General features: G+C 40.9%; 4 non-coding genes and 9 pseudogenes across 4 annotated transcripts; all 13 read left to right on the forward strand.

Annotated features, from left to right (window-relative positions):
* Positions 1–165: 165 nt before the first annotated feature.
* On the forward strand, positions 166–284 carry LOC136728479 (uncharacterized; annotated as a pseudogene).
* A 556-nt stretch (positions 285–840) lies between these two features.
* On the forward strand, positions 841–958 carry LOC136728541 (uncharacterized; annotated as a pseudogene).
* Positions 959–1,176: 218 nt separating this feature from the next.
* LOC136728684 (uncharacterized) lies at positions 1,177–1,295 on the forward strand (annotated as a pseudogene).
* Positions 1,296–1,514: 219 nt separating this feature from the next.
* Positions 1,515–1,633, forward strand: LOC136727911 (5S ribosomal RNA). The gene has a single exon (XR_010808551.1). It is a non-coding gene; the product is annotated as a 5S ribosomal RNA (ribosomal RNA).
* A 210-nt stretch (positions 1,634–1,843) lies between these two features.
* Positions 1,844–1,962, forward strand: LOC136728025 (uncharacterized; annotated as a pseudogene).
* A 224-nt stretch (positions 1,963–2,186) lies between these two features.
* On the forward strand, positions 2,187–2,305 carry LOC136728318 (5S ribosomal RNA). The gene has a single exon (XR_010808674.1). It is a non-coding gene; the product is annotated as a 5S ribosomal RNA (ribosomal RNA).
* Positions 2,306–2,529: 224 nt separating this feature from the next.
* LOC136728325 (5S ribosomal RNA) lies at positions 2,530–2,648 on the forward strand. Its single transcript, XR_010808680.1, has one exon. It is a non-coding gene; the product is annotated as a 5S ribosomal RNA (ribosomal RNA).
* A 221-nt stretch (positions 2,649–2,869) lies between these two features.
* Positions 2,870–2,988, forward strand: LOC136728586 (uncharacterized; annotated as a pseudogene).
* Positions 2,989–3,203: 215 nt separating this feature from the next.
* LOC136728136 (uncharacterized) lies at positions 3,204–3,322 on the forward strand (annotated as a pseudogene).
* A 226-nt stretch (positions 3,323–3,548) lies between these two features.
* On the forward strand, positions 3,549–3,667 carry LOC136727948 (uncharacterized; annotated as a pseudogene).
* A 223-nt stretch (positions 3,668–3,890) lies between these two features.
* Positions 3,891–4,009, forward strand: LOC136728023 (uncharacterized; annotated as a pseudogene).
* A 214-nt stretch (positions 4,010–4,223) lies between these two features.
* Positions 4,224–4,342, forward strand: LOC136728195 (uncharacterized; annotated as a pseudogene).
* Positions 4,343–10,834: 6,492 nt separating this feature from the next.
* On the forward strand, positions 10,835–10,949 carry LOC136728239 (U5 spliceosomal RNA). The gene has a single exon (XR_010808603.1). It is a non-coding gene; the product is annotated as a U5 spliceosomal RNA (small nuclear RNA).
* The last annotated feature ends 12,492 nt before the right edge of the window (positions 10,950–23,441 follow it).

Here is a 23,441-nt window from a genome sequence, read left to right on the forward strand (position 1 = left end):
AGGAGATATAATTGAAGAATTGTACACGTACCCGGCTACTTTCAACACCCTTTCCTGCACTGATATTTTTCCCTCCATTTTTCTATTTTTTTTTTTTTTTTTTTTGCTGGAAATTCCGTCAATACCCGCCAGCCTTTAAGAGACATCATGCAGCCAGACATCTTGGCTTGCGGCCACACCGTCCTGAACGCGCCCGATCTCGTCAGATCTCGGAAGCTAAACGGGGCAGGACCTGGTCAGTACTTGAATGTGAGACCTCCTGGAAATACCTGGTGCTGCAAGCTTTTACGTCTCCTGGGTAACTTTATCGTAGCTCTTAATACTCTCTATCTGTCTGCAGGAGATATAATTGAAGAATTGTACACGTACCCGGCTACCTTCAACACGCTTTGCTGCACTGATATTTTTCCCTCCATTTTTCTTTTTTCTTTTGTTTTTTCCTGGAAGTTCCATCAATACCCTCCAGCCTTTAAGAGACATCATGCAGCCAGGCCTCTTGGCTTGAGGCCACACCGTCCTGAAGACGCAAGATCTCGTCAGATCTCGGAAGAAAAACTGGGCAGGGCCTCGTCAGTAATTGGATGGGTGACCTCCTGGAAATACCAGGTGCTGAAAGCTTTTTACGTCGACCTGGGTAACTTCATCGTAGCTCTTAATACTCTCTTTCTGTCTCCAGGAGATATAATTGAAGAATTGTACACGTACCCGGCTACTTTCAACACCCTTTCCTGCACTGATATTTTTCCCTCCATTTTTCTATTTTTTTTTTTTTTTTTTTTTGCTGGAAGTTCCGTCAATACCCGCCAACCTTTAAGAGACATCATGCAGCCAGGCCTTTCGGCTTGTGGCCACACCGTCCTGAACGCGCCCGATCTCGTCAGATCTCGGAAGCTATCGGGGCAGGGCCTGGTCAGTACTTGGATGGGAGACCTCCTGGAAATACCTGGTGCTGCAAGCTTTTACGTCTCCTGGGTAACTTTATCGTAGCTCTTAATTCTCTCTTTCTGTCTGGAGGAGATTTAATTGAAGAATTGTACACGTACCCAGCTACTGTCAACACCCTTTGCTGCACTGATATTTTTCCATCCATTTTTCTTTTTTTTTTTTTTTTTTTTTGCTGGAAATTCCGTCAATACCCGCCAGCCTTTAAGAGACATCATGCAGCCAGGCCTTTCGGCTTGTGGCCACACCGTCCTGAACGCGCCCGATCTTGTCAGATCTCGGAAGCTAAACGGGGCAGGACCTGGTCAGTACTTGAATGTGAGACCTCCTGGAAATACCAGGTGCTGCAAGCTTTTACGTCTCCTGGGTAACTTTATCGTAGCTCTTAATACTCTCTTTCAGTCTGCAGGAGATATAATTGAAGAATTGTACACGTACCCGGCTACTTTCAACACCCTTTCCTGCACTGATATTTTTCCCTCCATTTTTCTATTTTTTTTTTTTTTTTTTTTGCTGGAAGTTCCGTCAATACCCGCCAACCTTTAAGAGACATCATGCAGCCAGCCCTTTCGGCTTGTGGCCACACCGCCCTGAATGCGCCCGATCTCATCAGATCTCGGAAGCTAAACGGGGCAGGGCCTGGTCAGTACTTGGATGGGAGACCTCCTAGAAATACCAGGTGCTGCAAGCTTTTTACGTCTGCTGGGTAACTTCATCGTAGCTCTTAATACTCTCTTTCTGTCTCCAGGAGATATAATTGAAGAATTGTACACGTACCCGGCTACTTTCAACACCCTTTGCTGCACTGGTATATTTCCCTCTATTTTTCTTTTTTTTTTTTGCTGGCAGTTCCGTCAATACCCGCCAGCCTTTAAGAGACATCATGCAGCCAGGCATCTCGGCTTGCGGCCACACCATCCTGAACGCGCCCGATCTCGTCAGATCTCAGAAGCTAAACGGGGCAGGACCTGGTCAGTACATGACTGTGAGACCTCCTGGAAATACCTAGTGCTGCAAGCTTTTACGTCTCCTGGGTAACTTTATCGTAGCTCTTAATACTCTCTCTCTGTCTGGAGGAGATATAATTGAAGTATTGTACACGTATCCAGCTACTGTCAACACCCTTTGCTGCACTGATATTTTTCCATCCATTTTTCTTTTTTCTTTTTTTCTTTTTTTTTTTTGCTGGAAGTTCCGTCAATACCCGCCAACCTTTAAGAGACATCATGCAGCCAGGCCTTTCGGCTTGTGGCCACACCGTCCTGAATGCGCCCGATTTCGTCAGATCTCGGAAGCTAAACGGGGCAGGGCCTGGTCAGTACTTGGATGGGAGACCTCCTAGAAATACCAGGTGCTGCAAGCTTTTTACGTCTCCTGGGTAACTTCATCGTAGCTCTTAATACTCTCTTTCTGTCTGGAGGAGATATAATTGAAGAATTGTACACGTACCCGGCTACTTTCAACACCCTTTCCTGCACTGATATTTTTCCATCCATTTTTTTATTTTAATTTTAATTTTATTTTTCTGCTGGAAGTTCCGTCAATACCCGCCAGCCTTTAAGAGACATTATGCAGCCAGGTTTCTTGGCTTGCGGCCACACCGTCCTTAACGCGCCCGATCTCGTCAGATCTCGGAAGATAAACGGGGCAGGGCCTGGTCAGTACTTGGATGGGAGACCTCCTAGAAATACCAGGTGCTGCAAGCTCTTTACGTCTCCTGGGTAACTTCATCGTAGCTCTTAATACTCTCTTTCAGTCTGCAGGAGATATAATTGAAGAATTGTACACGTACCCGGCTACTTTCAACACCCTTTCCTACACTGATATTTTTCCCTCCATTTTTCTATTTTTTTTTTTTTTTTTTTTTGCTGGAAGTTCCGTCAATACCCGCCAGCCTTTAAGATACATCATGCAGCCAGGCCTCTTGGTTTGCGGCCACACCGTCTTGAACGCGCCCGATCTCAACAGATCTTGGAAGCTAAACGGGGCAAGGCCTGGTCAGTACTTGGATGGGTGACCTCCTGGAAATACCAGGTGCTGCAAGCTTTTTACGTCTCCTGGGTAACTTCATTGTAGCTCTTAATACTCTCATTCAGTCTGGAGGAGATATAATTGAAGAATTGTACACGTACCCGGCTACTTTCAACATCCTTTGTTGCACTGATATTTTTCCCTCCATTTTTCTTTTTTCTTTTTTATTTTGCTGGAAGTTCCGTCAATACCCTCCAGCCTTTAAGAGACATCATGCAGCCAGGCCTCTTGCTTGCGACCACACCGTCCTGAGCGCGACCGATCTCATCAGATCCCGGAAGCTAAACGGGGCAGGACCTGGTCAGTACTTGAATGTGAGACCTCCTGGAAATACCTAGTGCTGCAAGCTTTTACGTCTCCTGGGTAACTTTATCGTAGCTCTTAATACTCTCTATCTGTCTGGAGGAGATATAATTGAAGTATTGTACACGTACCCAGCTACTGTCAACACCCTTTGCTGCACTGATATTTTTCCATCCATTTTTCTTTTTTTTTTTTTTTTTTTTTTTTTTTTTGCTGGAAGTTCCGTCAATACCCGCCAACCTTTAAGAGACATCATGCAGCCAGGCCTCTCGGCTTGCGGCCACACCGTCCTAAACGCCCCCAATCTCGTCAGATCTCGGATGCTAAACGGGGCAGGGCCTGGTCAGTACTTGGATTGTTGACCTCCTGGAAATACCAGGTGCTGCAAGCTTTTTACGTCTCCTGGGTAACTTCATCGTAGCTCTTAATACTCTCTTTCAGTCTGGAGGAGATATAATTGAAGAATTGTACACGTACCCGGCTACTTTCAACACCCTTTGCTGCACTGATATTTTTGCCTCCGTTTTTCTTTTTTTTTTTTTTTTTTTTTTTTTGCTAGAATTTCCGTCAATACCCGCCAGCCTTTAAGAGACATCATGCAGCCAGGCCTCTCGGCTTGCGGCCACACCGTCCTAAACGCCCCCAATCTCGTCAGATCTCGGAAACTAAACGGGGCAGGACCTGGTCAGTACTTGGATGGGAGAACTCCTGGAAGTACCAGGTGCTGCAAGCTGTTTACGTCACCTGGGGAACTTCGTCGTAGCTTTTAATACTCTCTTTCTGTCTGGAGGAGATTTAATTGAAGAATTGTACACGTACCCGGCTACTTTCAACACCATTTGCTGCACTGATATTTTTCCCTCCGTTTTTCTTTTTTTTTTTTTTTTGCTGGAAGTTCCATCAATACCCTCCAGCCTTTAAGAGACATCATACAGCCAGGCCTCTTGCCATGCAACCACACCGTCCTGAACGCGCCCCATCTCGTCAGATCTCGGAAGCTAAACGGGGCAGGGCCTGGTCATTACTTGAATGTGGGACCTCCTGGAAATACCTGGTGCTGCAAGCTTTTTACGTCTCCTGGGTAACTTTATCGTAGCTCTTAACACTCTCTTTCTGTCTGGAGGAGATATAATTGAAGTATTGTACACTTTGTCTTAGGGACAGTCTGGCTAGCAGTGACTGAGTGGTTGACAGACGACAAGCAACGGAATGTACGTGCTCTGTGATGTCATAGCAGTCAGCTGAGAGAGGCTCGTGATGTCATCGCTGAGCTGTCTGTCTGTCTGTCTGTCTCTCTCTCTCTCTTTCTCTCTCTCTCTCTCTCTCTCTCTCTCTTCCTCTCAATTCAATTCATTTGTATTGTCAAAGCAATTGGACATACATACATACATATATATATATATATATATATATATACATACATACATCCATCCATACATGCTAGAAAGTCATTACTATGTTATCTTAAAGGCTAACTAAGCAGAACATATATCATTATAGAACAGAGTTCATAGGTCAACACATGGTTTTAGGGAACAGGCACGTAGGTCATACCGTTTGACATTGTCTCCAAGGTTCTCATCGTAAATAACAAACAGAAATCAAACTATCTTCTGGGCTGACCTTCTAGCTTGACCGTATCTTTCTTAAGTATACAAGAGAGAAAAACAGGTGTAAGAAAATAATTTCTAATTTTCCTTCTACACATATATACATACATACATACATATGTAGCGTTATGTTGGGTGTATTTGGATAAGAGCATTTGGGCTCTGAGCTGAAGCACTGATCTAAAGAAGACCTCTCCCCCCCCAAAGTTATCAGATTTCCTTAGCTCATCAGCTTGGAACTGGTTTGCATCAAAGTGACAGTTTTGGGGAGGATGGCACCGAGAAGAGGCCAAATAGTTTGGAATTCTGCTATGAGATGTCTGGAGAAAGGGGCCTGTAGGTGATAAAAACTCTTTGAAGTGGATGAGAGCCGAAATCCCGACATAGAGCTACGAACCCAGGCCAACCGGCATTTCCAAAAGATGGCATGGATTGACATCAGTCATAAATAAAGCCTCCCTCCAATAGGACACTGGGGGCTGAAACTGAAATCCAATCTCAAGAACTCAGGGACCAATCACCTACTGATCTGACAGACTATAAGGAACAGCGGACAGTCTTTCTCTCTCTCTCTCTCTCACCTGAACCAGAAACTCGCTGCCACAGCTCAACCTGTAGCTCTGTTGCCAGAACCGGAATCAGAAACCAACCAAGTCTTTGCCGGCAACAGAAGAGTTAAACTGGGAGAAGGAGATTGAGCCGTACGAAGAATTCTTTTAAAGGACTTTATTAAATAAATAACTTCACAGACCCACCTGATCAGTGGAGTTTTACAGCTGGACAATTGACTAAGTCGACTGAATACGAAAGTGTCAGTCACTTAAATAGCTATTTGAGTCTTAAGAAACTTGACCCTTGGAACAAACAGGGCCCTGCTTTCCTCAAAGACTTCGTCTTCAAGTAACTACGGTGGAACCATGCTTACAAAGAAGATTTTGTGCACAACCTTGGAGCCTTCAAACCAGTGGAAAATCTGTTTGGAAAAGACTCTACATTCGCGAAACCCCAACTTCCAGGTGCATCGACTGAGTGGAAGTTCTTGGACAAAGCCGAACCGGACTGCCTTTGTTCCAAACCACACGGACCTTGTGCCGTGTGCTGTTATCTGAGCCCGAAGCCAGACAGGCCTCTCTGCGACGAAGTTCACATAAGTTTAACAGTTTGGAGTTTGTGATTCATGACATTTGAGAAATCAATTAGAAATGTTAATCTGTGATTCATAACTCTAGAATGTGTAATATCATTTAGTTTTCTTAAATATAAATGTGAGTTGCATTAAACTGTTTTGTTGATAATTTTAGAAATAAAATCTGTCAACGCCGAGAAATATCTTCTCATTCCTGTTTAACTGTTTAGTCTGAAATTGACACAAGTTAATAGACATTAGATTATTGGTGGCCCTGCCTATCCTTAATCATTGAATAATAATCAGTTAAGGGAAATTGTGGTAACAAATAGGATCTTTCTCGGCACCTAAACGTAAATGAGACTGATATATATATAACGAGAAGTTACCTGACATAAATACTAACCTGCGTAGTTATTTAATGTCTGACTAATAATACTAACGAGAGACTCACCTTCGTCTTACTAACCGGTATTGTAGTCAATGTGTTTATAACCTTTTTTGTTTAACGATTTGTTAAACGGAATGTACGTGCTCTGTGATGTCATAGCAGTAAGCTGAGAGAGGCTCGTCATGTCATCGCTGAGCTGGCTGGCTGGCTCTCTGTGTGTGTGTGTGTGTGTGTGTGTGTGTCTCTGTCTGTCTGTCTGTCTGTCTCTCTCTCTCTCTCTTACTCTCTCTCTCTCCCTCTCAATTCAATTCATTTGTATTGTCAAAGCAATTGGACATGCATACATACATACATACATATATATGGAAAATAAACAATATGTGTACATCTCTTTCTGCATTAGTGGTGCCCTCACAGATGTGCAAGTTACATGACAGACAGACAGACAGACACACACACACTTTCACACACAGACAGACAGACACAGACACACACAGAAACACACACACATACTTTGACAGACAGACAGACAGACACACGCATATTATGGGTCTTTGTTGGGTAGTGAAATGGGTAGCATCAGTCGCAGTGTGGGTAATGTCAGGGAGCCAATCATAGTCCCCGTTATTTGCATATCGCAAAGCATTCTGGGAAAAGCAACTAAACACGTTTAGTCATGTATTTGTCCATAGTTTACACATGAGATGAAAGAGACAGTATGACGTATTGAGCACCTGGGATTCCTCATGTGTATGTGAGGGGCAGAGGAACCGGATCCCAAGTGTGCGTCCCAGGTGCTATAGGTTTCAAAGCATGCAGGGGAATAGGCACCCCACCCTGACACTTATAGAAGACTGGATAGGGAGATATAAATAGCAATGGGGAGACTCTTGTACTTGGTGTGGCTCTATCCATATAGTGGGGCCAGCAGGTGCAGCAATAGAAGCTCAGCCTGGGGAGACTGGATTTAGCATTTCCTCTCCATTTTGATAACTATCCATAATCATTTCTGCAAAATACTTCTATGATACCTATGTATGTTTTTTACTTGTACTATATTATACTATCAAGTATAAGTGTACACATACAATGTGACCTGTTACATTAATACAGAGGCCACGGAAGGCCAGATCACTAATAGCCACTGTCCCCTGATATTACACTTTTTTACAATCACTTTGGCACTCATTTCAGAACCTTGATGTCATTTTTCAAAACTCTAGACACTAAACTCACACCCGATGATCAAAATGCACATTTTTCAAAACTCTAACACTTTTTTACAATTGCTTGGATACAATACACATCAACCTCAGATCATTTGTTCATTGAACTAAAATGACACAACTTAACATCAAAGTATTACCATTTCAAAATGCAATTCACACATTACATCTGAGATCACTGTCTATTCATTTCATTACAAAGATCTAACTATCAATTGATACAGCTGCTCAAAATGATAAGTGACTGTTGCATTATTCTTAATGCATAATTTTATGGAAACTGACAAACAATATTCCATGTTTCGATCATGAAAGTTTCAGGATAATGAGATCCATTGACATCAATAAACGAGGAGCATGAACCAGTTGGACTACATTATCTATGGATGTAATATTTCATCATCATTCATCATCATGTAGCACTTTTCCACACCATGTTTGCAGTGTGGAAGGAAAGTTAGAATTTTTTTCTCTAATACCTGTTTTTCTCTCTTGTATACTTAAGAAAGATAAGGTCAAGCTAGAAGGTCAGGCCAGAAGGTAGTTTGATTTCTGTTTGTTATTTACGATGAGAATCTTGGAGACAATGTCAAACAGTATGATTGAAGTGCCTGCTCCCTAATCCATGTGTTGATCTATGAACTCTGTCCTATAATGATATAAATTCTGCTTAGCTAACTTTTAAGATAACATAGTAATGACTTTCTGATTATAACCAGCTCTTTGATTTTTGTGTATAAAAGCTCTGACTGTTAAAATGAAGGCAGAGCGACTTTGGGATCTACTTGAGTCACTGTTCCTCTCCACGCTGCATGTATTAAAGGCATTGCAACTAACGCTCCAACCTGGTTGAAGATGATTGTTCTTCCACATCAGATTTGACATTACTGTATGTATGCAGGCCCTTGTAATTGCTTTTCCAATACTGCCAACTGGTTATTGATGATTGATTTCACATTGTGGTACGAGTATCGAGTGAAATGAGTGCTATCCACCCCAGCAACACAGTGATAACATGGAGCCGGCAAGTCATCCAGGTCACAATAGAGGTCAAGCAGTGGGAGGAGGAAGACGTGGTGGTCAAAGGAATGGAAGGGGACATGCACCCCTTCTGAGAGGTGGTCGTGGGCCTCGTCATAGAGGAGGGCTTAGGCCTCACCAGAGAGGCAGCCATGGGCCTCATTTGAGAGGTGTTGGGGGAACGTGGTAGAGGACAAGGCCACGGACCAGACAGCGGCAGCAACAGCAAATAGTGTCCAGTGAAATCCGAGAAATAGTTGTAGAGCATGTTGTAAATCATGGCATGACCATGACTGAGGCAGCTACAATGATTCAATCAAACCTCAGAATCAACTCAGGATCAACTGTGGCCTCAATCATCAGAAATTTCCGTACTGAGAAGCGGCAAGTCTTCAGCATGCACTAAACATTAGGCTACTCTCAACTGTCAAATGACTGTATACTGCATACCAATGTGTAGCACAGAGTATAGTGTGCCTTTTGAAAGAAATGCAGACAGAGTGAAGCAGCTGATGACTGAGTATGTTCAGGTATGTTCAGTTTCAAGATGCCTCTTGTGAAAAATGGTTGTGAGAACCTGAACCTGAACACAGGGCTGATGGAAATTCAGAAGTACAGTAATCAATCCTTTGTTTTACACTAAGCCAGGTGAGGAACACTGCAGTTGACATTTTACTGTAGTTTTGTTCTTTTTTGTAGCTAATTATTGTTGCATGGCTTCAAAGAAACCTATGGTGTGATTTGATTGTATTGCATCAATACATTTCAGATTTTGTTCAATGATTCCACTGTGTCTGTAGTATTCTCTCTACTAGTCCTTTTACAGTGATGTATTTATGTGTAGTACCATAATGAAACATGTATCACATATTTTGTACTACAATATTTAATGATTGTACGAACAACTACACAGTGAAACTATCGGTATCTTCTGTGTGGGTGATCTAAATAAATGTTACTATGGTATTTCATGATAAATGAATTATTTGAACCAACAAGTCTGCAAGTGCAAGGTTTCTTTAAAGATATGAATGCACAATGCAATGTTTTGAACATTGGACAGCCTGTGTTACAAGTGATGACCGTTTTGAGTTTTGTGTCTAGAGTTTTGAAAAATGACATCAAGGTTCTGAAATTAGTGACAAAGTGATTGTAAAAAACTGTATATTCATCCTATTTAATGTGCTCTTTTAAAATGTACTTTTCTTTTTTATGTTGCCATTTCTGTTCTACCAATGTTTCAGTTGTTAGCCAAAGATTGACATAGTACATCTCATACACACAGGCCAGACAGCAAGGATTTCTTTTTGAAATTCAATTACAAATGCTGCATGAACTCATCAATACGATTAGAGCTCCTGAAAGCAATATAACTAACTCACTCTACAGCATCTCATTAGCAGTGAAAAGAAACCAAGAAAGTTGGGACAGTCGACTGTTTACCACTATGTAACATCACCTTTTCTTTTAATAACACTTATTAAGCACTTGGGCACTGAAGACACCACTTGGTTAAGTTTAGCAAGTGGGATTTCCCCCCATTCATCCATTATGCATTTCCTCAGCTGCGCAACTGCACAGGGCCTTCGTTGTCTTAATTTGCACTTCATAGTGCGCCACACATTCTCAATTCGGAGACAGGTCAGGACTGCAGGCAGGCCATGCTAGCACCCGCACTCTCTGCCTACGCAACCATGCGCTTGTAATCTGGGCAGAATGTGGTTTGGCGTTATCCTGCTGAAAAATGCAGGGATGTCCCTGGAAAAGACGATGTCTGGATGGCAGCATATGTTGCTCCAAAATGTGTACATCTCTTTCTGCAAAAATGGTGCCCTCACAGATGTGCGTGTTACATGACAGACAGACACTCATACACACTGTCACACCCACACACACACACACACTTTCACAGACAGACACACGCACACACACTCACTTTCACACAGAGACAGACACACAAACACAGAGACAGACACACACACACTCACTTTCACACAGAGACACACAAACACATACACTCACACAGACACACACACACATACATACATACATACATACATATATAAGGAAAAGAAACAATACATTTAAAAATCACAAAAAGATGTAATAAAGTACAGAAAATCTAAATGTAATAAAATGTGATCTTTAATACACACAAATATGTATGGCTGGTCGGATGCGTCTTGGACTCGGGTTCCTCTTCATTACGTATAATGCTTTTGCCTTTTGCTATAGCTTTCCGTGGAGGGGATCGTGGGTGAGTTTGTACCATTCTTGGGAGGCTCTGCCTTGTTGGGGCGGAGCTGTGATCCAGGTGAACAGCAGATCGGACATAGGTGGGCATGTGGGCGGAGGAGGAAGGCCGGTCAAGCAAATAAGCTTGCTAAGGTACGCAGCAGCAGCAAGCAGCCCCACCATCCAGTCAGCCAGCCAGTCTGGCTGGCAGTGACTGAGTGGTTGACAGACGGCAAGCAACGGAATGTACGTGCTCTGTGATGTCATAGGAGTCACCTGAGAGAGATGTTTGTGATGTCATCGCTGAGCTGGCTGGCTCTGTGTGTCTTGCTGGCTGTGTGTGTGTGTGTGAGAGAGAGAGAGACTTTTTGACTTTTATCAGACTTCATTGCCTGTTTGCAACACGCAATAATTCATACAAAAGAAAATAAATAAATAAATAAAAAATAGTGTTCCCCTTTGTTTGTCTCCCCCCAACAAGCATTAACTCCGCCACTGATCTGTACACTTTTAAAGAAAGCAACCCAATACACACAACAAAACAACCATCAAATACTAAACCCTATAAATGAATTACATAATAAAAACCAACTCCCCGTCATACAATTCACAAAGAGCATCATTAATACACCAGACCTGTTCAAAACTCTCCAAATCATTCATCAGCCTGTAATAGTTAAACTCTAGTCTGACTCTGCACTTGACCAGCATGGCAAACACTCTCACTGCATCCTCACTGCCCTCCCCACACACTCTGTTCTTCCTAGTCTTATAGACGGCCATTTTAGCCTGGCCCAGCAAGAAGTTTACCAGCTGGTCCACATGTTTGGTCTTTCTGGTGTATCGCGCCCCTAAAATAAAAACCTTTGTGTTAAAAATCAGGTTAAGATCAGTAAAAAGACGAGTTAAAAGACTAAAAATGGGTGACAACCGAGAGCAAGTGCTGAAACAGTGAAACACGGTCTCTCTCTGAGCACAGAATGGGCAGGCGTCGGACACAGCAGGGTTAAGAACAGTAATAAAAGAATTGACAGCAATAATGGTGTGTAACACCCTCCACTGCAGATTGCCAGCTCTCTTATTGAGGGGGGCTTGTACAGGCTTCTCCAGGCGGGCGCAGTGTCTTCCCCCAGCCCCAGCCTGTAAAGTAATTTTAGGAATCACAAAGAAACAGTTGAAAGTGCTAAATAAGTATTTTGATGCACCATATTAATTTAGGAAATTTACATGTTGTTTTTCATCAGCTTCTGTATCTGATGGCTCCACATCACTGGCTGGATTGACAGCAACGACACTCTAAAAAAAGAAGTGTTAAGTTTGAGCATTCAGGACTTGTTTTGAAGATCCTGAATATCACTGGTCCACAATTTATCTGTGAAACTATGGGTTAATCTCCATATACAAAATACTTTTCACACACACTTTAAATTTACAACTAAATTTACATGTTGATGTCTTTCGTCAGCTTCTGTATTTGATGGCTCAATATAACTGGTTGCATTAACAGCAACGGCACACTACAAGAAAATAACATTATATTTAAACATTCAGGACTGGTTTAGCATCACCTCGAATATCCCTAGCCCTTGAGGTCGATTGTTATTGTGGTCTTCAAGACCAGTGCTTCTCAACCTTAGTCCTGGAGGAGGCCCACTGTCTGCTGATTTTCATTACAACAACATTGTAGGTTATATCAGTGACTGTGGTCCTAAAGTACCCCTATGCCTGCTGTTTTTTTTCCAGTTGAGCTCTTAATTACCTAATTGGCTTAACTGAAGCCATTTAACCCTTTTCCCAGGTCTTTGGTTGTTGATGAGTTACAAAGAGCTGGATTGTGGCCCGCCATGACTGGAAGTGAAGAACACTCACTCTAGGCCTTTAACTTAATGTTCATATGTAGGGGCCTATCCATCTGATTTGTTTTTGCACATTTATTAACAGAAAAATTGATGGTACGTGAAATCATCTGAGCTGAAAAATATAATGTTCCACCAATAATAAAGTAAATGTATTAATTAAAATTATAGAGATAATAGAATGTTCACAGATTATTAGTTCAGAAAATAAAATATTTTTTTATATCTTAAATAGAATTAACACTCAAATCAGTTGTAGGGTAAACAAGGTCTATTTTTTGGATTGATTTTATAATTATACATGTATGGCTGCATGAAGCTTACCTGAGAATCTGATATTTTAGTAACTTTGTTGCTTCTTGTTGGGTAGTCCACGTTTGCCGCCGTTCTTTTTCTGTAAATGTAAATCAAAAGGCAATAATTACATACTGTAATTAAAATACAAAAAGTATAAACATTGTATTATTATTTTTGTATCCTGTTTCACCATCTCGATGCTGTTCTTTTTGGAATTGCATATCTAGGTTTACATAAATACTGTTTATAAGATTGTAAACTCATCATCCAAATTTCTTCATTTGCCAAACTTTATGTAGTGCGCTTGCAGTTTCAGAAGAAGAAAAAAAACTGTAACAGATGGGATATGTAGTACTTTATACTCGAGTGGTCTATGCGATTACACCCTGTTGGTGTTATTAAGAACGCCAAGTACCAGAATGCAGAGCGGGACTGTTTTTTGTGCCGTGACTTGTCGGGGGAAAAAGGCGCAGAAAAAACGGACGAGAAGGTGAAGGTAGTATGGCGGTGATGCACGCGTTGGTGAAGTGGGAAAGCGGGGTCGACAAAGACTCTTACAGCGTGATTCCCACTGCTTGCTTTCGCAATTTTGATTTATTCAGCATTGCTGATGATGACGAAGAGACGACTCGAAACTTCAGAGCAGAGTGGAGAGACACGAACAAACCTCCAAAAGGTGGATGGCCTGTCCATGAAGCGCAGATCATTATGACTGGTAACAATGTTTATTAAAAAAAAAAACATTAAAGTCTTTACATGCTATTTGATATATACAATCACAGTATATTTGAAATGAATGTTTAAGTTATTAATGTGTTGTACTTCTAACATACTCTTATAACATGGTAGGTGGTGGTGAGGGCGCTAAAAACTCGTCATACTTGACTGGCATTTGTAAGAACGATTTATTGTGTGTTGTGCTTTACAATAAAATCCCCCAAATCACAAAATAAATTAAACCAGATATAATTTAACTTCAGTTTTGATTCAGTGTTGGCTGTTCATCTTAATTTGTATGGTCAAAGCACAGTATTTTTATGACAAATAAATATAATCCCCAAATATCTGTGGACATAATGCAGGGTTTTATTTATTTTATTTTTATTTTAGGAAAAGAAGGCGAACTAAGAAGAAAACTTAATGACCTAACAAAAATGCCCTGTCCTAAAATGAAGAGAGTACCTAAACCAAACAAAAAACTTCAAATTTCAGATGATAGTGACCTTGATGAACCACAGTTACCGGTGAGATAATTACTGCAAATATTAAATAAATGTATTGCAGGATTGTTTTTCTTTAATCATATTCATATATATATATTTTTTCATTTTAAACTCTTTTCCTCTCTGAATACAGCACAAAATAAGAAAGAAAACCGATGGAGCTTCAAGAATTAGATCCCGTCATATTCTACAGACATTTAAAGAGTCCAGTGAAGTTGAGCTACAGCAAAACGTTAAGCAGCTCGAAAAGGAAAACACAAGACTTAAAAATGAAAACCAATGTCTTCGAAACCGTATGGTTGATGGTAAGTTTTTTTATTTATAGCAAATAATTCCTTACCTTGATAAATGTTATTCTTCAGTAATTTAGATTCCAGAGTAATGTATTATAGTTGATCATACTGAAGTAATCTAGAACCACAATACAGACTCTTAATGTGCACTGTCTAATAGTTTAATAATACTGATTATTAAATAAAGTTTTTCAACATAACTTCATAATCCTACATTAATGACTATATGCATTACATTAGACCTGGTAATTCTTGTATTTTATCTCTTTTATTTTTTTGTAGCTAATGTTAATGACCCACAAAAAGGTCAGTTTGCCAATAACATAGAGCAAGTCTCTCAAGTATAATTGCAGGCATTGATGGTTTTGTTTTCACTTTGTATTAAATATATTACTAGAAATGATTATCATTTAATACTAAGATTTTTTCTCCAGAGATTCCAGACCTTTTGGACAATCTGAAAAAAATTGTAACAAAAGCCACATTTATCAGCAATGAAGACAAAAGTGTGTCACCATCAAGTGGTTCTGACAGCCCCACAGCAAATTGTTCTGAATCTGACAAAGAATCACCAAAACAGGTATAACACTCTTGGTCTACAATATTACAAAGACAAGGTAAAAATATATATATTGAAAACAAATATTGGTTGTAAACAATCTAATGATGCTACATTATCAGTTATATTCATAGTTATAGTTGATAATAAGAATGTAATTGAATTATGGGTGTCACAGATTCACTGACTTTATTATGTCTGTAAATTAATAAACTTAGAATTGAGACATACTGTGGTCTTTAATAACACATTTCTGTAACAAAATCACAGCCTTACTGATAATGTATTCCACTTAACACAATATAAGAATAGTTTGGGGATAAACTTGTTTTTTATTTACCATTGTCTTTTAGGTGGAAATATTCCCAGGCACTGGAGTTTACATTGACAAACTGTCCTGGATCCTTGCAGAGAGGTGCAGCACGAATACGTCATATGCAAGAACCCTGACGGTTGCTGTCTTTGACTTTCCAACATTACTAAAGAGCAATCTTCGTGGTGGTGGCAGCAAGAGAGATCCAACTTCGGAGACATTAAGATCCTCATTGATGTTATTGAGGATCATATACAGCTGCCTTCGGAAGGACACGACGTGTTTCAGTTGCGGGGCTTTGCAGCCCAGCGGGACCCTCTTAATGCCGGACATCAGCTGCCCGAGCCGGTGCGGATGAACGGAGGGACGTTAGACAGCGTTACCTTCCGGGCAGGAGCAGCGAGCGGCAACACCGGGGTGAAAGTGTCGTCTAACACTGTGCCATTAGCCACTAGCTGATTGAGCAGATCAGTGGTTTTTAAGAAGATAACAATGGCAGCAGACTTGATATTTTCACACCCTGCTACCTCCCCAACCGCTAACACACACTGCTCTAGGGGGCAGAACTGCACCGGAGCGATCTTGACTCCATGGCGTCGGGTCAGTTTTTCTTATCAAAGACGCATTCAGGGGGTCCGACCCCCCGACCCGGGAAGAACTACCGGTACTCCCCCCTCCCCTCCCCTGTTCCCCCACAATAAGAAAAGCACTGAAAACAGAAGACAAAATAATGTCAGTAAAACTTTATTTTAGCAATTATGGAGGGGAAGAACTGCAAATAGCGGGTCCCCACTAATTATCTAACTTACCAACAACGTTTAAAATTAGGTCTTGCGAAGCTGCCAAATAATGCTGTATAATCGTATGTGTCTTCATACACCGGCTGCTATAGTCTGATAGCTTTGATTATATATACATATTTTCTCGTGAACCACAAATGCTATTTGCTTGATTTTTACAGAGTATGTTATAAATACCATTGTTATGAAGCCTGACAAATTGTATGCTGTAATTATGAATATTTTCAAATCATTTGTTTGTTTTTCCTAACATGTTACAAATGTTCCCTATGTGAAAGATGCATTATATCTTAATAACGTCTAAACAATTAAAGATATACAGATTATTATTTTCGGTAAAGTTATAACACATTGCTATTAACTATGTGTGTCAGTAAAAGTTTAAAAAATCCTAATAATTTTTTATTGATCCTGCAAAATAGGTGTTTAGGGAACATTTGTAACATTAGGGTTACGATTTGCCATGGACGCGGAATGAGTTTGATTGCGATGTTAAATGGGGTTTAAAGACGCAGTCGCCTCGGTGCTGATTACTATTGCTGTGTTTCTCCACTTCTACTCCATGCTTGGGAACGCCCACATCCAGTGACGTCAAAACCGGTGGAAAAGCGGGCCGGTTCAAAAAAGATCAGCTGGATCCCAGGCCGAGCAGCAGCTCCGGCTCCAGCACCGGCACCATGTCGCTGGAAAAGCGCTAAGTGAGCTCACAGTGAGCTCAGTGTAATGTCTGCTCTGGTGAGCTCACAGTGTGACCTAGTCGTGAGTTCACGTCTTCACTGGGTAGTCCTTGACAACTTAATTGACTCAAATCTTGGGCTTAATTGGTCAAAATGACCATTGGTTGAAGGTACTCAGGGACTGATGTGTAGAGAGACTTATTAAACCTGCAGGATTGTGGTTTTCCCAGATCAGAATTAACCAGATCACCACAAAGGAACATGGTAGGTGCTATTGCAACACAGATTACACAAATACATTGAAATCCAAGTTTGCAGTGGTCCTTGGGCCATTGTGTGGTGATCCAGATCACTTCAGCAGGAATTTTGCAGTGGTCTGGACTACAACTCTCTCTCTCTCTCTCTCTCTCTCTCTCTCTCTCTCTCTCTCTCTCTCAATTCAGTGCATTTGAATTGTCAAAGCAATTGGACATGCATACATACATACATACATATACACTCACCTAAAGGATTATTAGGAACACCTGTTCAATTTCTCATTAATGCAATTATCTAACCAACCAATCACAGGGCAGTTGCTTCAATGCATTTAGGGTTGTGGTCCTGGTCAAGACAATCTCCTGAACTCCAAACTGAATGTCTGAATGGGAATGAAAGGTGATTTAAGCAATTTTGAGCGTGGCATGGTTGTTGGTGCCAGACGGGCCGGTCTGAGTATTTCACAATCTGCTCAGTTACTGGGATTTTCACGCACAACCATTTCTAGGGTTTACAAAGAATGGTGTGAAAAGGGAAAAACATCCAGTATGCGGCAGTCCTGTGGGCGAAAATGCCTTGTTGATGCTAGAGCTCAGAGGAGAATGGGCCGACTCGATTCAAGCTGATAGAAGAGCAACTTTGACTGAAATAACCACTCGCTACAACCGAGGTATGCAGCAAAGCATTTGTGATGCCACAACACGTACAACCTTGAGGCGGATGGGCTACAACAGCAGAAGACCCCACTGGGTACCACTCATCTCCACTACAAATAGGAAAAAGAGGCTACAATTTGCACAAGCTCACCAAAATTGGACAGTTGAAGACTGGAAAAATGTTGCCTGGTCTGATGAGTCTCGATTTCAGAGTCAGAATTTGGCGTAAACAGAATGAGAACATGGATCCATCATGCCTTGTTACCACTGTGCAGGCTGGTGGTGGTGGTGTAATGGTGTGGGGGATGTTTTCTTGGCACACTTTAGGCCCCTTAGTGCCAATTGGGCATCGTTTAAATGCCACGGCCCGTTGTTTCTGACCATGTCCATCCCTTTATGACCACCATGTACCCATCCTCTGATGGCTACTTCCAGCAGGATAATGCACCATGTCACAAAGGTCGAATCATTTCAAATTGGTTTCTTGAACATGACAATGAGTTCACTGTACTAAACTGGCCCCCACAGTCACCAGATCTCAACCCAATAGAGCATCTTTGGGATGTGGTGTGTAACGTTATGTTGGGTGTATTTGGATAAGAGTATTTGGGCTCTGAGCTGAAGCACGGATCTAAAGAAGACCTCTCCCCCCCAAAGTTATCAGATTTCCTTAGCTCATCAGCTTGGAACTGGTTTGCATCAAAGTGACAGTTTTGGGGAGGATGGCACCGAGAAGAGGCCAAATAGTTTGTTATTCTGCTATGAGATGTCTGGAGAAAGGGGCCTGTGGGTGATAAAAACTCTTTGAAGTGGATGAGAGCCGAAATCCCGACATAGAGCTTCGAACCCAGGCCAACCGGCATTTCCAAAAGATGGCATGGATTGACATCAGTCATAAATCAAGCCCCCCTCCAATAGGACACTGGGGGCTGAAACCGAAATCCAATCTCAAGAACTCAGGAACCAATCACCTATTGATCTGACAGACTATAAAGGACAAACACGGCCTTTCTTTCTCTCTCTCTCTCACCTGAACCAGTAACTCGCTGCCACAGCTCAACCTGTAGCTCTGTTGCCCGAACCGGAACCAGAAACCAACCAAGTCTTTGCCGGCAACAGAAGAGTTAAACTGGGAGAAGGAGATTGAGCCGTACAAAGAATTCTTTTAAAGGACTTTATTAAATAAAGAACTTTACAGACCCACCTGATCAGTGGAGTTTTACAGCTGGACAAATGACTAAGTCGACTGAATACGAAAGTGTCAGTCATTTAAATAGCTATTTGAGTCTTAAGAAACTTGACCCTTGGAACAAACAGGGCCCTGCTTTCCTCAAAGACTTTGTCTTCAAGTAACTACGGTGGAAACCTGCTTACAAAGAAGATTTTGTGCACAACCTTGGAGCCTTCAAACCAGTGGAAAATCTGTTTGGAAACGACTCTACTTTCGCGAAACCCCAACTTCCAGGTGCATCGACTGAGTGGAAGTTCTTGGACAAAGCCGAACCGGACTGCCTTTGTTCCAAACCACACGGACCTCGTGCCGTGTGCTGTTATCTGAGCCCGAAGCCAGAGAGGCCTCTCTGCGACGAAGTTCAGATAAGTTTAACAGTTTGGAGTTCATGATTCATGACATTTGAGAAATCAATTAGAAATGTTAATCTGTGATTCATAACTCTAGAATGTGTAATATCATTTAGTTTTCTTAAATATAAATGTGTGTTGCATTAAACTGTTTTGTTGATAATTTTAGAAATAAAATCTGTCAACGCCGAGAAATATCTTCTCATTCCTGTTTAACTGTTTAGTCTGAAATTGACACAAGTTAATAGACACCAGATTATAGGTGGCCCTGCCTATCCTTAATCATTGAATAATAATCAGTTAAGGGAAATTGTGGTAACAAGTAATGATAGGATCTTTCTCTCCACCTAAACGTTAATGAGACTGATATATATATAACGAGAAGTTACCTGACATAAATACTAACCTGCGTAGTTATTTAATGTCTGACTAATAATACTAACAAGAGACTCACCTTCATCTTACTAACTGGTATTGTAGTCAATGTGTTTATAACCTCTTTTGTTTAACGATTTGTGTTACCATATGCGATCCCATGGTCTTTGATTTGGTCACGGAAGTGATTTGTCTTTGATTTGTTGATCTAGAGTTGAATTTTAATTAGTTTTTCCCTTTTGTATAATTAGTGTAGTGCTACATTTAGTCTTTGTTTTTGAATAAATTTGACAATTTATATCTTTGGAATTGGTGTCTGCGTCCAATTATTCAAGAAATTGAGTTCTACAAGATTCCAGGATTCGTGATAAGGTGATACTATAAATTCACTTCTTTAATTGAATTTTATAAGTGTACCTTACGCTACACCTTTGACCACCACGTCTTCCTCCTCCCACTGCTTGACCTCTATTGTGACCTGGATCACCTGCCGGCTCCATGTTATCGCTGTGTTGTTGAGGTGGATAGCACGCATTTCACTCGATATTCGTACCACAATGTGAAATCAATCATCAATAACCAGTTGGCAGTATTGGAAAAGCAATTACAAGGGCCTGCATACATACAGTAATGTCAAATCTGATGTGGAAGAACAATTCCTTTATCCCTCTGTTCTCCACCAGGGTTGTGCTGATCGCCTCGATTGGCAAGTTTGCAGTGTGAGGAGTGGATCCATGTCGTCGTTCCTAGGCACTTCACAGCTGTGTGGGTGGTCAGGAGCACCTGGTAGGGCCCTGTCCACCTGGGCTGTTGGGAGGACTTTCTCTTGTGTGCTTTGATATACACAGTCACCTTGCTGGAAGGGGTGGTAAACCTGCTGGGATGGTTCAGTCTGGGCGGCTTTCATCTGTGAATGGACAGCTTCGAAAGCACGTGTTAGTCCCATACAAAAAGACAACATAGCATCATCCATCAAGTGGATGTCCATTTCCCTTACAGACAATGGAGGAGTGATGGAGAGTCTCATAAGTCATCCCATAATAATCTCACACGGAGAAAGACCTGTTTTTCTCAATTTGCTGACGATTTCATTGTCATTAGGACTATAGGAAGGGGATCTGGACGTTTGAGTCCTGTTTGTTTGCATATATTAGACAGCTTATTCTTTAATATCCCATTTTGTTTCTCTACTGCTCCAGCTGACTGAGCCTGATGGGGCAGTGAAAATGTTGTTTACCTCGCAGGGCTTTGCATAGTTCCTGCACTATTGTCCCAGTGAAGTGAGTGTTCCTATCACTGGAAATTTCCCTGGAATGCGAAATCTACATATAACATCCCTTAACTGTATTTTTGCTACTTTTACTACTTCAGCCTTCCTACGGGATAGGCTTCAACCCATTTAGAACACCTATATATTATTACAAGTATATATTCATATCCACAACATTTAAGCTTTTGAACACAATCTATTTGCATATTGCAGGATTATGAGCTTGACAAATGTGGCAAGTTCTACAATATTGCTAAGCTGTTACTATAAAACCTGGGGCAAACCAATTTAAAAGACTGATGCACACATCCCCCCTTTGCCCGTGTGGCCAACACCATGCGCCACATGGGCAAACCAGGGAAAGAGTGCCTGTGAGGCAACCAATGCATTAGCAAATGTTTGAGCTCTCTTATGGAAGGTGCAGTGGCCAGTTGCAATTTCCTGGAGCTTTTACAGTGCATCTCAAATTAAATTTCATCCAGCCCCAGGTCATAAAAGTCAAACCCTAGTTACGACATACATAACACATACATTTTGTTGCTTCAAAGAGAATACAAAAGTCAGCAAAACATTATTTTTTACAAATTCAGTTTGTAAACTGTATTGTACATATATTTGTTGCGTTTTGATTTATAAACATTATACATTGTACAAATCTTAAGTGAAGGGCAATGGACTGATTCTGACTTCATGGCTGTCATTCTATTCATTTGAATAATGTGACATCTCCACTAATAGTACATTATAAATTAAACTATCAATAGAAGAATATGTGCTACTGCGGACGTCATCTGAGCAGTTTCACAATATATTGTAGATTCCTATAATCTGGAAAACCTTTAATTATAGTATTTTAACTTATTTCTCCACTGAGTCAAGCATCACTTCAGCGTAGTGGACCTCAGCATTGGTCTGTTCAAGTTGCTGTGAGGCTGTCTTTAAAGCCGCGCCCTCGGCCTACTGTGTCTCAACAAGAACACCAGCATCTTCTCCATATGGGTCAGACATCGGTTCCTTCAGGACACGATTCATAATATGCATATCTGCCATGTGGAATAAATCAGTCTGAAGACACAATGTGTGGTTCACACAACATCAGAGATCGTCCTTATAAAAGGCATCTCTATCACATTAGTTGACATTCGCACAATCTATAAGGTTTCTAGTAAAGGGACAATTCAAAATAATAATAATCTTGATTCCAATTTATCTCATTTATCAAATTATTTCAGTACAGCACTCAGCTGTCGTCAGCAGCATCATATCTCCTGTGTTTATTGAATCAGCTTTACTTCCTAGTGTAGATACTCTTTTTGTGTGGAGTTGTCAAAGTTTCAAAACAATGTGCTTATCTTTGTCCTTTTATCTAACTTAAATACCTGAGAACATTACAATAACGATTACAGCAGCTCCTTCAACACCATAGTTAATAGTAGTTGGGTAAATGATGGCAGTTATTAATCTTTGTTTCTCAATTCATTTTTTACCAATAAACCATAATTTGAAATTATTTCCATACTCCTATTATTCCTATTTTCATTATTATTAGTTTTATGCGGTTGTCATCTAGTATGTGATGTATTCGTCTGTATCAACATCAATATTATTATCATTATTAATACAAGCAGTGTAAATTACCATTCATTACACTCTTGCTCTGTTTGTAATAAGTTATGAACCCTTACACATACTTACAGTCTCTGCCTTGTCTCTGACTTCTCTCTCTCTCTCTCTCTCTCATCTCAGGCTGCTTGTCTGCTCAGGCGAACAGGGGGAGCAGAGGAGCACATACGGCCCTTGCCCCCTGCCCCCCTCTTCCTAATTGATAGGGTATTTCTGTTTGTGAAAGGACTATTTCCAAACAGTTTTATAACTTGCCATGACTATGTTTCATTAAATTAGTTATGTTACACCTTTAGTTATACCTGTAGTAACTTCATTATTTTCCCTCATATTCCAGTCAATCACCATCAGAGTCTCTCGTGGCAGTACATTTGTCTCACACAGAACAAACTCTCCTTTCTCAACCGCTTTCAATTTTGGATAACATCGCACTGCATCCCAACAGCTGTTCTTTCTCCTATTCCTAATTTCTTACAAGAAAATGCAAGTTATATTTGATCGATTTGTATTATTACTATTTATATACATTTCACTACATTATTGTAGTTAATGAATGTATTTAATCTTTGGAAAATAAGCCTTTTCATTGATCTCAATAATGATGTCCAGGTACTTCAGGAAAGCACATTTTCAAAAAATGTGTCCAGTCAATGATTTCCCCAACTAAGAACCTGCGTGGGCACTAAGACTGTCCTCCTGCGCGGCTCATGTCTTTATTGTGTCACTTCCTCCTATTGAAGTCCAATCTACACCAGTACAGGTTCAGAAGAGCTGTT

The sequence above is a fragment of the Amia ocellicauda genome, unplaced genomic scaffold (assembly GCF_036373705.1).
Source record: "Amia ocellicauda isolate fAmiCal2 unplaced genomic scaffold, fAmiCal2.hap1 HAP1_SCAFFOLD_29, whole genome shotgun sequence".
Taxonomy (NCBI): domain Eukaryota; kingdom Metazoa; phylum Chordata; class Actinopteri; order Amiiformes; family Amiidae; genus Amia; species Amia ocellicauda.